This window comes from Balaenoptera borealis (assembly GCF_965194805.1).
Source record: "Balaenoptera borealis genome assembly, chromosome: 18".
Classification (NCBI taxonomy): domain Eukaryota; kingdom Metazoa; phylum Chordata; class Mammalia; order Artiodactyla; family Balaenopteridae; genus Balaenoptera; species Balaenoptera borealis.
In genome coordinates, this window is record NC_138877.1 from 52514538 (window position 1) to 52529042 (window position 14505).

The 14505-nt window shown below is 36.6% G+C and overlaps 1 protein-coding gene and 1 long non-coding RNA gene across 20 annotated transcripts in view; both read right to left on the minus strand.

Annotated features, from left to right (window-relative positions):
- RBM26 (RNA binding motif protein 26) overlaps positions 1-14505 on the minus strand; it is a 110413-nt gene that overhangs the window by 51116 nt on the left and 44792 nt on the right. The gene's annotated exons all lie outside the window — the stretch shown is intronic.
- On the minus strand, positions 9294-14504 carry LOC309615947. The gene is made up of 2 exons (XR_014237165.1): positions 12002-14504; positions 9294-11692 (listed from the first exon to the last, which is right to left on the minus strand). It is a non-coding gene; the product is annotated as an uncharacterized lncRNA (long non-coding RNA).

The following is a 14505-nucleotide window of genomic DNA, read 5'->3' on the forward strand; positions in this document are numbered from 1 at the left end:
ATGAATGCTATAAAATCTAAACATGAAACCATATGTGTGAAGAGTGTAACTTCCCAGAGGAAAAAACATAGTTTCCAAAGTCTTAAAGGAGTTCATGACCTAAAAGAGGTTAGAAGAACTACATAAATAGAAGAGTATCAATGAGAAAAAGAGCCCTACTTTCTCGCTACTAAAATGTAAATAACTGGGTATATCAGAGACGTAGCAATCTGGACACTACTTTCTAATCTTTTATCATGAAATTAGATTAGGGAACATCACAAAGCTTAGGCAACTCATCACTATTCTAAGTATCCAAGAATGTCTTAGCCTCTAAAAGAAATAAAAACCTAGAATACTGTAATTACACTAGTTCCATACAGCACAACTGATGTTTAAAAATAAAGGTTCTTTACAATAGCTGATGTATATCAAACTTTGATAATTTTCTTCAATAATGAAAATACTCAAGGTATCACTAACAAGTATGAAATGGTTGCATTCAGTAAAATATAAAGTAGACACATATTTAGTTCATAGTCTAACTTGTCACATTCTCTGTAATTCTAGAGAAAAAGTTATTCCATGCTACCTTACCACACCATACAATGTCAAACTGTATGATTATACAGGGTGAGATAATAACTTTATAAAGGGAGAAACACAAGATAATCTGCTGAAGAAAGAGACTGAGTGTTCATAAACTGTTTTCGCCATGATGGTTCCATAACAAGTTGAACAGCTGTGACCCAAAAAGGATTTCTATACTCAAATAAAGTTGGAAACAATATCATAACCCTACTTTCTAGTTTCAAAATGTACATTATCATAAGAGCTGTGAGAAAGCCAGAAGTAAAGAAACCCATATAATTTGTTTAATTCAGCATTTCTCCAATTTCAGTGAGTAGGGAACACTCCCTTTCCAAGTACTGTTATTAATACCAGATATCACACTAAGGATTGCTGTTGCAAGGTGAATAAAAGTATCTGATAACAGTAAGAAGACTCCTTTATTGCTACAAGCATCTCACTACCTTGTTTTTTCCAGGAACTTCCTTCTGTAAAAACAGAACATCAGCTAACATATTTCATTGAGCTTAAGATATCACTGCCTAATTTTTCACAGAACTAGAACAAAAAATTGCACAATTTGTATGGAAACACAAAAGACCCCGAATAGCCAAAGCAATCTTGAGAAAGAAAAATGGAGCTGGGGGAATCAGGCTCCCTGACTTCAGACTATACTACAAAGCTACAGTAATCAAGACAGTTTGGTACTGGCACAAAAACAGAAATATAGATCAATGGAACAGGATAGAAAGCCCAGAGATAAACCCACGCACATATGGTCACCTTATCTTTGATAAAGGAGGCAAGCATATACAGTGGAGAAAAGACAGCCTCTTCAATATGTGGTGCTGGGAAAATTGGACAGATAATGTAAAAGTATGAAATTAGAACACTCCCTGACACCATGCACAAAAATAAACACAAAATGGATTAAAGACCTAAGTGTAAGGCCAGACACTATCAAACTCTTAGAGGAAAACATAGGCAGAACACTCTATGACATACATCACAGCAAGATTCTTTTTGACCCAGCTCCCAGAGAAATGGAAATAAGAACACAAATGAACAAATGGGACCTAATGAAACTTAAAAGCTTTTGCACAGCAAAGGAAACCATAAACAAGACCAAAAGACAACCATCAGAATGGGAGAAAATATTTGCAAATGAAGCAACTGACAAAGGATTAATCTCCAAGATTTACAAGCAGCTCATGCAGCTCAATAACAAAAAAACGAACAACCCAATCCAAAAATGGGCAGAAGACCTAAATAGACATTTCTCCAAAGAAGATATACAGATTGCCAACAGACACATGAAAGAATGCTCAACATCATTAATTATTAGAGAAATGCAAATCAAAACTACAATGAGATATCATCTCACACCGGTCAGAATGGCCATCATCAAAAAATCTAGAAACAATAAATGCTGGAGAGGGTGTGGAGGAAAGGGAACACTCTTGCACTGTTGGTGGGAATGTAAATTGATACAGCCACTATGGAGAACAGTATGAAGGTTCCTTAAAAAACTAAAAATAGAACTACCATACGACCCAGCAATCCCACTACTGGGCATATACCCTGAGAAAACCATAGTTCAAAAAGAGTCATGTACCAAAATGTTCATTGCAGCTCTATTTACAATAGCCAGGACATGGAAGCAACCTAAATGTCCATCGACAGATGAATGGATAAAGAAGATGTGGCACATATATACAATGGAATATTACTCAGCCATAAGAAGAAATGAAATGGAGGTATTTGTAATGAGGTGGATGGAGTTAGAGTCTGTCATACAGAGTGAAGTAAGTCAGAAAGAGAAAAACAAATACAGTATGCTAACACATATATACGGAATATAAGGAAAAAAAAAAAAAAGGCCATGAAGAACCTAGTGGCAAGATGGGAATAAAGACACAGACCTACTAGAGAATGGACTTGAGGATATGGGGAAGGGGTGGGGTGAGGTGTGACAGGGTGAGAGCGTGGCATGGACATATATACACTACCAAATGTAAAATAGCTAGCTAGTGGGAAGCAGCCGCATAGCACAGGGAGATCAGCTTGGTGCTTTGTGACCACCTAGAGGGGTGGGATGGGGAGGGTGGGAGGGAGGGAGATGCAAGAGGGAAGAGATATGGGAACATATTGTATATGTATAACTGATTCACTTTGTTATAAAGCAGAAGCTAACACACCATTGTAAGGCAATTATACTTCAATAAAGATGTTTAAAAAAAAAAAAAAAGATATCACTGCCTAGAGACACACTGTCATTTAATATAACCCTACTAAAGGAAAAGGGTGCCAATTATAATCATAAATACCAACAACTATAAGATGTAGCCCAATTTCAGAGGTGTGAAAATAAAATGTCTTAGAAACAGTGAACTATATGATTACAAATATTGCTCACTATCTGAATCTATTAGGTTCCAGAGTTTAGATAGTAAGAGTTTGAATAACAAGAAATATCTGTATTTTTCAAAAGATGAGGATAGAGTTGTCACAAAAGAGAAGAAAATCTGTTAAAAATGAAACCAGTGGAGGGAAGTAACGAACCCAACAGAAAAGATGATGCTACGATTCTAAGAATATAATAAAAACACAGTGGTCTTTCTAAACAACCACACCTCTATTTTCCAAAAGGGTTTCTGCATGTGCTGTATTTTTACATATTGACCTTATTTCCAGTGACCTTATTGTATTCACTTATTAATTCCAATCGTCTGTGAATTCTTTTGGATTTTCTACATATACAATCATATCATCTGTGAGTAAACATAGTTCTGTTTCTCCCTTTCCAACGTTTATGCCATTTATTTTATTTTATTTCCTTATTGTAGTGGTTAGGCCCTATACTACTGGAAAAAGTGACGAGAGTGGACATCCTTTGCTGTTCCTGATCTCAGGGGGAAAGTATTCAATATTTCACTATTGAATATGTTAGCTGTAGGGGTTTGTTATTTTGCAAATATACTTTGTCAAAATTAAGGAAGTTTCTTTATATTCCTAGTTCGCAGAATGTTTAATGTGACTAAATAAAGAATTTTACCACATTTTTTTTTCTACTGAGATAATCACATGGGGTCCTTCTCCCTCCCTCCAACATCTACCCCATCCCTCCTCCGAACCCTTTATTTTGTTAATATGGTGAAATAAATGATTTTCAAATGTTAAATCAACCTTGCATTTCTGGAATAAACTCTACCTGGTCAGGATGTATTATCTTTCTCATATCACTGTACATTTGCTAACATTTTACTTATGATTTTTGCGTTTACGTTCATGAGATATTGGCTTGTAATTTTCATTTCTTGTAGTACACTTGTCAGGTCTGGTATCAAAGCTCTCTTCAATTCATAAGATGAGCTGAAAAGTATCACATGCTTTGTTGTTAAAATATACATCACTAATACCTCTTACTTCCCAAGATAAAAGCCAATTCTCCAATAAAATAGGTTATAATCCATTAACACCGCCTTATCTTACTTCCTATATAAAATATTACAAGCCATGAATATTACTAGTACTTGTAAAAAAAGAAAAATAGATTTTTCTCATGGATAAAAACGGAATAAAAAAAGTATCTTGTAAAAATTACCTACTGCAAAAGAAGGTTATTACAAATTAAGTCATCCAAGTATCATTTTTTAATAACAAGTGCCCAAGTTAAAATCAAATACAAAAGAAACATAGTTAGTATGCCTCAAAGCAACACTCCCAATAAGCTAGTTCTCACAGGTGTCTAAAGCAGAAGTGCTTTGCTTAACTGCAATAAAAAGACAGTATTCTGAGGAGTTATGTGTAGGAAACTTATTAATATTTAATTACCATATAGTCAACTTTCATATTAAGTAAATAATCAGCCTTTCAATAAATCTCAATGTTCACTTAATGATATTCCCTTAAAGCAGCATACAGATGTGTTTTCTGTAGCGAAACTTAACTGGGAATTCTAGTGAGGACAACAGGAATTTACTTTAAAATTAGGTTTATCAAATATTTTCAGGAATTAATGATTTTATTTCTTACAAGAATACCAAGTAGCTTAAACGAGACAAAGGGATTGAAGATCTTGCAGAGAAATATTTTAACATCAAAGAAAAAAATGTTTAAGTCAGTAATCAATTTTTGCTACAACAGCTTGGTTCCCAGAAAATTCAGCATAGCAAATAATTTTATATAAATCATATCTCTTTGGAAGAAAAATAATCCTGGTAATAATCCTGACTGAGTAATCCACAGAATAATCCTGACAGAGGCCAATCCATTTTTTAAAATTAAAATTAGTCAATAACAGTTATGAAAAGAAATGATCATACCTTTCCTTAATCTTTATAATAAAGTAGCAAAATTACACAACAAATACAAATTTTAAAAATCAAAGGGTTACTTAAATGACTGTATTTTATCGTTAAGGAAACAGAGAGAGTAAGACTTATCCAGGATCATCCAGAATGTCAGCTGCTAAATCCCAACAGCCAAATTCTCTATATGACATGCAATGTTCCTTCAAATATGCCACACAATTTCCCTTTTAAAAGTTCCATGGTACAGATGTCAGCTTATCATCATGCAAGGGGACCAGGACATATTTTTAGATTACCAAAAAAAAAACCCTGCTAAGGAACAATAACATCCTGTACCATAAGTCTGATATACCTGAAACTGATATAAGAACATTAAATATTCAACTGATTAGTCAGTTTACCTTCTTAGAATTTAGAAGAGCTTTACGGGGATAATTTGGACAGTCTAAACTTTTTTAAAAAAACTAACCAGGATGGACTTCCCTGGTGGCGCAGTGGTTAAGAATCTGCCTGCCAATGCAGGGGACACGGGTTCGATCCCTGGTCTGGGAAGATCCCACATGCCGCAGAGCAACTAAGCCCGTGCGCCGCAACTACTGAGCCTGTGCTCTAGAGCCTGCAAGTCACAACTATTGAGCTTGCATGCCACAACTACTGAAGCCTGTGCGCCTAAAGCCCGTGCTCCACAACAAGAGAAGCCACCGCAATGAAAAGTAGCCCCTGCTCGCCACAACTAGAGAAAGCCCGCATGCAGCAACAAAGACCCAACGCAGCCGAAAATAAATTAAAAAAAACAAACAAACAAAAAAACTAACCAGGATGGTATATGCAGATGCCACCTTTATTCTTCATAAATCTCTCTAGAGTAAGCTGAGGCACTCAAACATCATTTTACTGATCACTCTACTCAAACAATACTTATTTAACAGCTATTACAGTATCTTAATATTTAGCAGTAAAAATTAGGTTTTAAGTTTCCTCTTTCTTAGCCCTCTCACATGCAATCTTAGAATAACAAAGAATCACTAGAGGGTTTAGTGGGTGCTATTTACAGGAAGGGGATAAAATTTTATATTTGTGTACTTGGTTTGCTTTAACAATGACAAAAGATATTGTTTAGATGCAAGGTTTGAGTTTTCCCCAGCCTTCGATTTAAAAAAAAATTTAAATAACATTTGATGATGGGGAACATTCTCCTACTCTTCCTAAGACTTCTCTGAATCACTGAGCTCTAAGGATTATGCAGTAAAAACCCCTATGGACTAGGGGAACAGAAATAACCAAGAATAAGCAAAAACCAAATGCTATTCTGTAAACAGGTTCACTGAAGATGACAGGAAGTTACATACTTGTAAATCATTGCTTTCCTTAGAAGATTCTTTACAATATTTACTGAGTAATTTTTTTTTAATAAATAGCCCACTACCATTAGTGATTTTTCACAAATATACTTAATGCTAACTATATTAGCAAATTTATACTATCAATTCCAAATTTGGACACCTTTCATCTAAAGCTATACAAAACACGTTAAAAAACAATAATGAGAACAGATTAACCAAGATGGCGGAGTAGAAGGAGGTGCTCTCACTCCCTCTTGCGAGAGCACCAGAATCACAACTGGCTGCTGGACAATCATTGACAGGAAGACCCTGGACTTCACCAAGGAGGATACCCCACGTCCAAGGACAGAGGAGAAGCCACAGTGAGACGGTAGGAGGGGCGCAATCAGAGTAAAATCAAATCCCATAACTGCTGGGCGGGTGACTCACAGACTGGCGAACACTTATACCACAGAAGTCCACCCACTGGAGTGAAGGTTCTGAGCCCCACGTCAGGCTTCCCAACCTGGGGGTCCGGCAACGGGAGGAGGAATTCCTAGAGAATCAGACTTTGAAGCCTAGTGGGAACTGATTGCATGACTTTGACAGGACTGGGGGAAACAGAGACCCCACTCTTGGAGGGCACACACAAAGTAATGTGTGCATCGGGACCCAGGGGAAGGAGCAGTGACCCTGGGGGAGACTGAACCAGACCTACCTGCTGGTGTTGGGGGGTCTCCTGCAGAGGCGAGTGGTGGCTCTGTTCCACCGTGGGGATAAGGACACTCGCAGCAGAGGTTCTGGGAAGTTCTCCTTGGCGTGAGCCCTCCCAGAGTCTGCCATTAACCCCACCAAAGAGCAGGGGTCGGCTCCAGTGTTGGGTTGCCTCAGGCAAAACAACCAACAGGGAGGGAACCCAGCCCCACCCATCAACAGTCAAGTGGATTAAGGTTTTACTGAGCTCTGACCACCACAGCAACAGTCAGCTCTACCCACCACCAGAGCCTCCCATCAAGCCTCTTAGATAGCCTCAACCACCAGAGGGCAGACAACAGAAGCAAGAAAAACTATAATCCTGCAGCCTGTGGACCAAAAACCACAGTTACAGAAAGATAGAAAAGATGAAAAGGCAGAGGGCTATGTACCAGATGAAGGAACAAGAAAAAACCCCAGAAAAACAACTAAATGAAGTGGAGATAGGCAACCTTCCAGAAAAAGAATTCAGAATAATGATAGTGAAGATGATCCAGGACCTCGGAATAAGAATGGAGGCAAAGATTGAGAAGATACAAGAAATGATTAACAAAGACCTAGAAGAATTAAAGAACAAACAAACAGAGATGACCAATACAATAACTGAAATGAAAACTACACTAGAAGGAATCAATAGCAGAATAACTTAGGCAGAAGAACGGATAAGTGACCTGGAAGACAGAATGGTGGAATTCACTGCTGCGGAACAGACTAAAGAAAAAAGAATGAAAACAAATGAAGACAGCCTAAGAGACCTCTGGGACAACATTAAACGCAACAACATTCGCATTATAGGGGTCCCAGAAGGAGAAGAGAGAGAGAAAGGACCAGAGAAAATATTTGAAGAGATTATAGTCGAAAACTTCCCTAACATGAGAAAGGAAATAGCCACCCAAGTCCAGGAAGCGCAGAGAGTCCCATACAGAATAAACCCAAGGAGAAACACGCCGAGACACATAGTAATCAAAGTGGCAAAAATTAAAGACAAAGAAAAATTATTGAAAGCAGCAAGGGAAAAACGACAAATAACATACAAGGGAACTCCTATAAGGTTAACAGCTGATTTCTCAGCAGAAACTCTGCAAGCCAGAAGGGAGTGGCATGATATACTTAAAGTGATGAAAGGGAAGAACCTACAACCAAGATTACTCTACCCAGCAAGGATCTCATTTAGATTTGATGGAGAAATCAAAAGCTTTACAGACAAGCAAAAGCTAAGAGAATTCAGCACCACCAAACCAGCTCTACAACAAATGCTAAAGGAACATCTCTAAGTGGGAAACACAAGAGAAGAAAAGGACCTACAAAAACAAACCCAAAATAATTAAGGAAACGGTCATAGGAACATACATATCGATAATTACCTTAAACGTGAATGGATTAAATGCCCCAACCAAAAGACATAGACTGGCTGAATGGATACAAAAACAAGACCCATCTATATGCTGTCTACAAGAGACCCACTTTAGACCTAGGGACACATACAGACTGAAAGTGAGGGGATGGAAAAAGATATTCCATGCAAATGGAAATCAAAAGAAAGCTGGAGTAGCTATACTCATATCAGATAAAATAGACTTTAAAATAAAGAATGTTACAAGAGACAAGGAAGGACACTACATAATGATACAGGGATCAATCCAAGAAGAAGATATAACAATTATAAATATATATGGACAACCTGGAAGAAATGGACAAATTCTTAGAAAGGTATAACCTTCCCAGACTGAATCAGGAAGAAACAGAAAATATGAACAGACCAATCACAAGTAATGAAATTGAAACTGTGATTAAAAATCTTCCAACAAACAAAAGTCCAGGACCAGATGGCTTCACAGGTGAATTCTATCAAACATTTAGAGAAGAGCTAACACCCATCCTTCTCAAACTCTTCCAAAAAATTGCAGAGGAAGGAACACTCCCAAACTCATTCTATGAGGCCACCATCACCCTGATACCAAAACCAGACAAAGACACTACAAAAAAAGAAAATTACAGACCAATATCACTGATGAATATAGATGCATAAATCCTCAACAAAATACTAGCAAACAGAATCCAACAACACATTAAAAGGATCATACACCACGATCAAGTGGGATTTATCCCAGGGATGCAAGGATTCTTCAATATATGCAAATCAATCAATGTGATACACCATATTAACAAATTGAAGAATAAAAACCATATGATCATCTCAATAGATGCAGAAAAAGCTTTTGACAAAATTCAACACCCATTTATGATAAAAACTCTCCAGAAAGTGGGCATAGAGGGAACCTACCTCAACATAATAAAGGCCATATATGACAAACCCACAGCAAACATCATTCTCAATGGTGAAAAACTGAAAGCATTTCCTCTAAGATCAGGAACGAGACAAGGATGTCCACTCTCACCACTATTATTCAACATAGTTCTGGAAGTCCTAGCCACGGCAATCAGAGAAGAAAAAGAAATAAAAGGAATACAAATTGGAAAAGAAGAAGTAAAACTGTCACTGTTTGCGGATGACATGATACTATACATAGAGAATCCTAAAACTGCCACCAGAAAACTGCTAGAGCTAATTAATGAATATGGTAAAGTTGCAGGATACAAAATTAATGCACAGAAATCTCTTGCATTCCTATACACTAATGATGAAAAATCTGAAAGAGAAATTATGGAAACACTCCCATTTACCATTGCAACAAAAAGAATAAAATACCTAGGAATAAACCTACCTAGGGAGACAAAAGACCTGTATGCAGAAAACTATAAGACACTGATGAAAGAAATTAAAGATGATACCAACAGATGGAGAGATATACCATGTTCTTGGATTGGAAGAATCAACATTGTGAAAATGAGTATACTACCCAAAGCAATCTACAGATTCAATGCAATCCCTATCAAATTACCAATGGCATTTTTTACGGAGCTAGAACAAATCATCTTAAAATTTGTATGGAGACACAAAAGACCCCGAATAGCCAAAGCAGTCTTGAGGCAAAAAAATGGAGCTGGAGGAATCAGACTCCCTGACTTCAGACTATACTACAAAGCTACAGTAATCAAGACAATATGGTACTGGCACAAAAACAGAAACCTAGATCAATGGAACAAGATAGAAAGCCCAGAGATTAACCCACGCACCTATGGTCAACTAATCTATGACAAAGGAGGCAAAGATATACAATGGAGAAAAGACAGTCTCTTCAATAAGTGGTGCTGGGAAAACTGGACAGCTACATGTAAAAGAATGAAATTAGAACACTCCCTAACACCATACACAAAAATAAACTCAAAATGGATTAGAGACCTAAATATAAGACTGGACACTATAAAACTCTTAGAGGAAAACATAGGAAGAACACTCTTTGACATAAATCACAGCAAGATCTTTTTTGATCCACCTCCTAGAGTAATGGAAATAAAAACAAAAATAAACAAGTGGGACCTAATGAAACTTCAAAGCTTTTGCACAGCAAAGGAAACCATAAACAAGACGAAAAGACAACCCTCAGAATGGGAGAAAATATTTGCAAATGAATCAACGGACAAAGGATTAATCTCCAAAATATATAAACAGCTCATTCAGCTCAATATTAAAGAAACAAATACCCCAATCCAAAAATGGGCAGAAGACCTAAATAGACATTTCTCCAAAGAAGACATACAGACGGCCACGAAGCACATGAAAAGATGCTCAACATCACTAATTATTAGAGAAATGCAAATCAAAACTACAATGAGGTATCACCTCACTCCTGTTAGAATGGGCATCATCAGAAAATCTACAAACAACAAATGCTGGAGACGGTGTGGAGAAAAGGGAACACTCTTGCACTGTTGGTGGGAATGTAAATTGATACAGCCACTATGGAGAACAATATGGAGGTTCCTTAAAAAACTAAAAATAGAATTACCATATGACCCAGCAATCCCACTACTGGGCATATACCCAGAGAAAACCGTGATTCAAAAAGACACATGCACCCGAATGTTCATTGCAGCACTATTTACAATAGCCAGGTCATGGAAGCAACCTAAATGCCCATCAACAGACGAATGGATAAAGAAGTTGTGGTACATATATACAATGGAATATTACTCAGCCATAAAAAGGAACGAAATAGAGTCATTTGTTGAGACGTGGATGGATCTAGAGACTGTCATACAGAGTGAAGTAAGTCAGAAAGAGAAAAACAAATATCGTATATTAATGCATGTATGCGGAACCTAGAAAAATGGTACAGATGAGCCAGTTTGCAGGGCAGAAGTTGAGACACAGATGTAGAGAATGGACATATGGACACCAAGGGGGGAAAACTGCGGTGAGGTGGGGATGGTGGTGTGCTGAATTGGGCGATTGGGATTGACATGTATACACTGATGTGTATAAAATTGATGCTTAATAAGAACCTGCAGTATAAAAAAACAAACAAAACAACTAATACTAAACTTTCATTGGGTTATTTGTATGGAAATATGTTAATATAAATGTTTCAGACATTAAATGAAATTTCTAAAAATCTTATATCTGTATTTGTATGGAAATATGTATGGAAATATGTTAATATAAATGTTTCAGACATTACATGAAATTTCTAAAAATCGTATATTTGTATCTGTATGGAAATATGTATGGAAATATGTTAATATAAATGTTTCAGACATTACATGAAATTTCTAAAAATCTTATATGTTCTGGTATAATGTTATAAGTAATAATCCTAGTTATTACTTTAAAATGTATATCTCAGGGCTTCCCTGGTGGCGCAGTGGTTAAGAATCTGCCTGCCAATGCAGGGGACACGGGTTCGAGCCCTGGTCTGGGAAGATCCCACATGCCGCGGAGCAACTGGGCCCGTGAGTCACAATTACTGAGCCTGCGCGTCTGGAGCCTGTGCTCCGCAACAAGAGAGGCCGCGATAGTGAGAGGCCCGCGCACCGCGATGAAGAGTGGCCCCCGCTTGCCACAACTAGAAGAAAGCCCTCGCACAGAAACGAAGACCCAACACAGCCATAAATAAATAAATTAATTAAAAAAAAAAAAAAAATGTATATCTCAGAAATAACTAATTTTCTTGTCAACTGCATTATTATGAACTTTCATCTAATCTTTAACCGTGGTCATTTTTAAGTCTTTTGTCATTTACAGACAGTTCTGGGTGTACTCTGATGCTTTTGCAAATATGTTCCTATAAAAGGGTTTCATCTTCAAGAAATTCATGGAAAAGACTCTGACAAGTACAGGTTTCTGGTAACTGACTACTGCTGAACTGAATGAATAAGCATTTTCAGAACTCTAATGAAAAACTGATGAACTCATATAAGTGCTAACAAAAGATCAAGATGAAAAAAAAAAATTAATTACATGGGACTGAGTGAACTGATGAGGATGAGTATAATTTTTGTGACTTTCTGTCTGAATTAAAAAAAAAAAAAAAAATCCCACAAGGACTCAGAGGCAAAGAATATACAAATCAATTTTCACTGCAAAGTAAAGGAGCTGTTACAGTGGAGGATTACTGGACTGAATGTCAATATTATGACATAGTATGAGTGTGTTTCATGTTTGGTAATTGCAATCATTGTTGCTTTTGTTGTGGTCATCCATGTACAATGCTTGGTGTCAGTCTATTTATCTCTTGTAAAAATAAAATACAGTGTGTGTGTGTGAAAAAAAAAAAAAACAACAATAATGAGAACAAGTAGCAAAACACGCTAGAAAAGTTTTGTAAAAGCTATAATTAGTACACTTCAATTTCAGAATCCAAATCTTGACATAAACAGATCCTAAACATAATCAGGGTTGTAGACCTCACCAGAATTGCTCAGCACTATACTAAGTGTAACAGCCCTTATATTGTTATTTTATTCCTTACTTATTATCAAGGAGGATAAAAATAATCAAAGTAAATGTTTAGATGCTGCTAAATTGAGTGGCATAGACTAAGCCACACAAATTTGGGGGGGGGATATGGAAAAATCTGGAGGTTTCATAGTAGAGGTTAGAGAGATTTTCAATCTTTAAAAGAATGACTAGAAATCTGTTAGGCAGAAGGAAATCACTCCAGAAAAACCACCATCAAAAAAAAAGAAAAAAGAGGCAGGAAATAGCAAGAGACAACGAACAGAAAACGGCTCATTAGGGTAGAAAGGAACAACTAAAGCAGAGGTAACAGAACCACAATAATTGAGGTATGATGAGTTATGAATCAAGCAAATTTCGCTGAGGAAATGAAAGTTTCTGTACGAAGTTAACATTAAAATAAGTCTGAGAGTAGAATGGTGGCAGTGTAAACTAGAGGAGGGGGATGCCAGCCCAGAGGCCAGGGAACTACAGGAGACAACTGGACTACAAACACAAGTGAATGACTCTAAGGCTTCCAGAATGCACAACAAGGAAAATGGTGGCATCACTTCCAGAGGTGGGTGGCTAGGGGGAGAAATTAACTTATAGGGGAAATAATGAATCATTTTAGGCATTTTATGCCTAAAGTAATGCTGAGGTGCCCAAGAAGAAAATGTGATATACAAAATGAGATTCATACTCAAATTTCTAGAATTGCCAAAGTTTAACACAGTAAATAAGGAAAATAATATACTGAAGAACCAGTGAAGAGAGCAGGTCAGCTATTTCATGGGATGCTCTAATTATCTATAATGTCAATTTCCCACGTAATCTTCATAATGGAGGGAGCCATGGACTAGAAAGAAATCAAAGACCCAGATTCCAGTCCTAGCTCAGTAACTCATAGTGTATAGGTCAACCATAAAACTATTTGGGGGTTACCTTCCTTAAGGTGAGGATAAAGAAATGAGACAGATTATCTAATTCTAATATTCTGTGATTCGACATACCTCAAAAAAGACTAAAGATCAGGGCCATTCACTCATACCTAAACAGAAAAAAATAACACATCTACACAGAACTATATAAGACAGGTCCAAAAATGTTCTCAACTTAATCAGCATTTGCTCCCCTCATTTAAAAAAAGAAATGACTAACTATATTGTCAGGCTATACACAATAGCTGTTTGTAATAAATAAAAAACTTATTTACATCATTCTTTCTAATTTACAAAATACTCTTTAAATAAATGATTTTATTTAATCATCATTAAAACCCCATAAGACAAATATTACCATCACCATTTTGTTGATGAGGAAAAGGGTTCAGAAAGGTTAAGAGCACTGCCCAAAGTCATGCAGTTAGTAAGTGAAGAGCCAGAGCTCAAACTCAGGTAAAATTCCTAATTCATGGCCCTCTCTATAAGGTTGTCAGAGTTTTCAAATTAAAATGTATGATATCTCTAAAGAAAAAATAGTAAATAAAAACTAAAAACAAAAAGAATGGAGCATAAGGAAATACTGTGAGCAGCAAGTATTAAAATGCTGATGCAAAAAGTAAAAAGAGGTAGGCAAATATTTTTCTTTTTCAGCAAATGGAAAGCAAAAAGGTAGGAATAAAAGATACAATTAAGAAGCAAGAGTTTGGAACTATGAAAAAAAATAAAAAATTAAGGTGCCACCTGAAAACATTTATGAAGCCAAGACACACACATCATGCTATTCT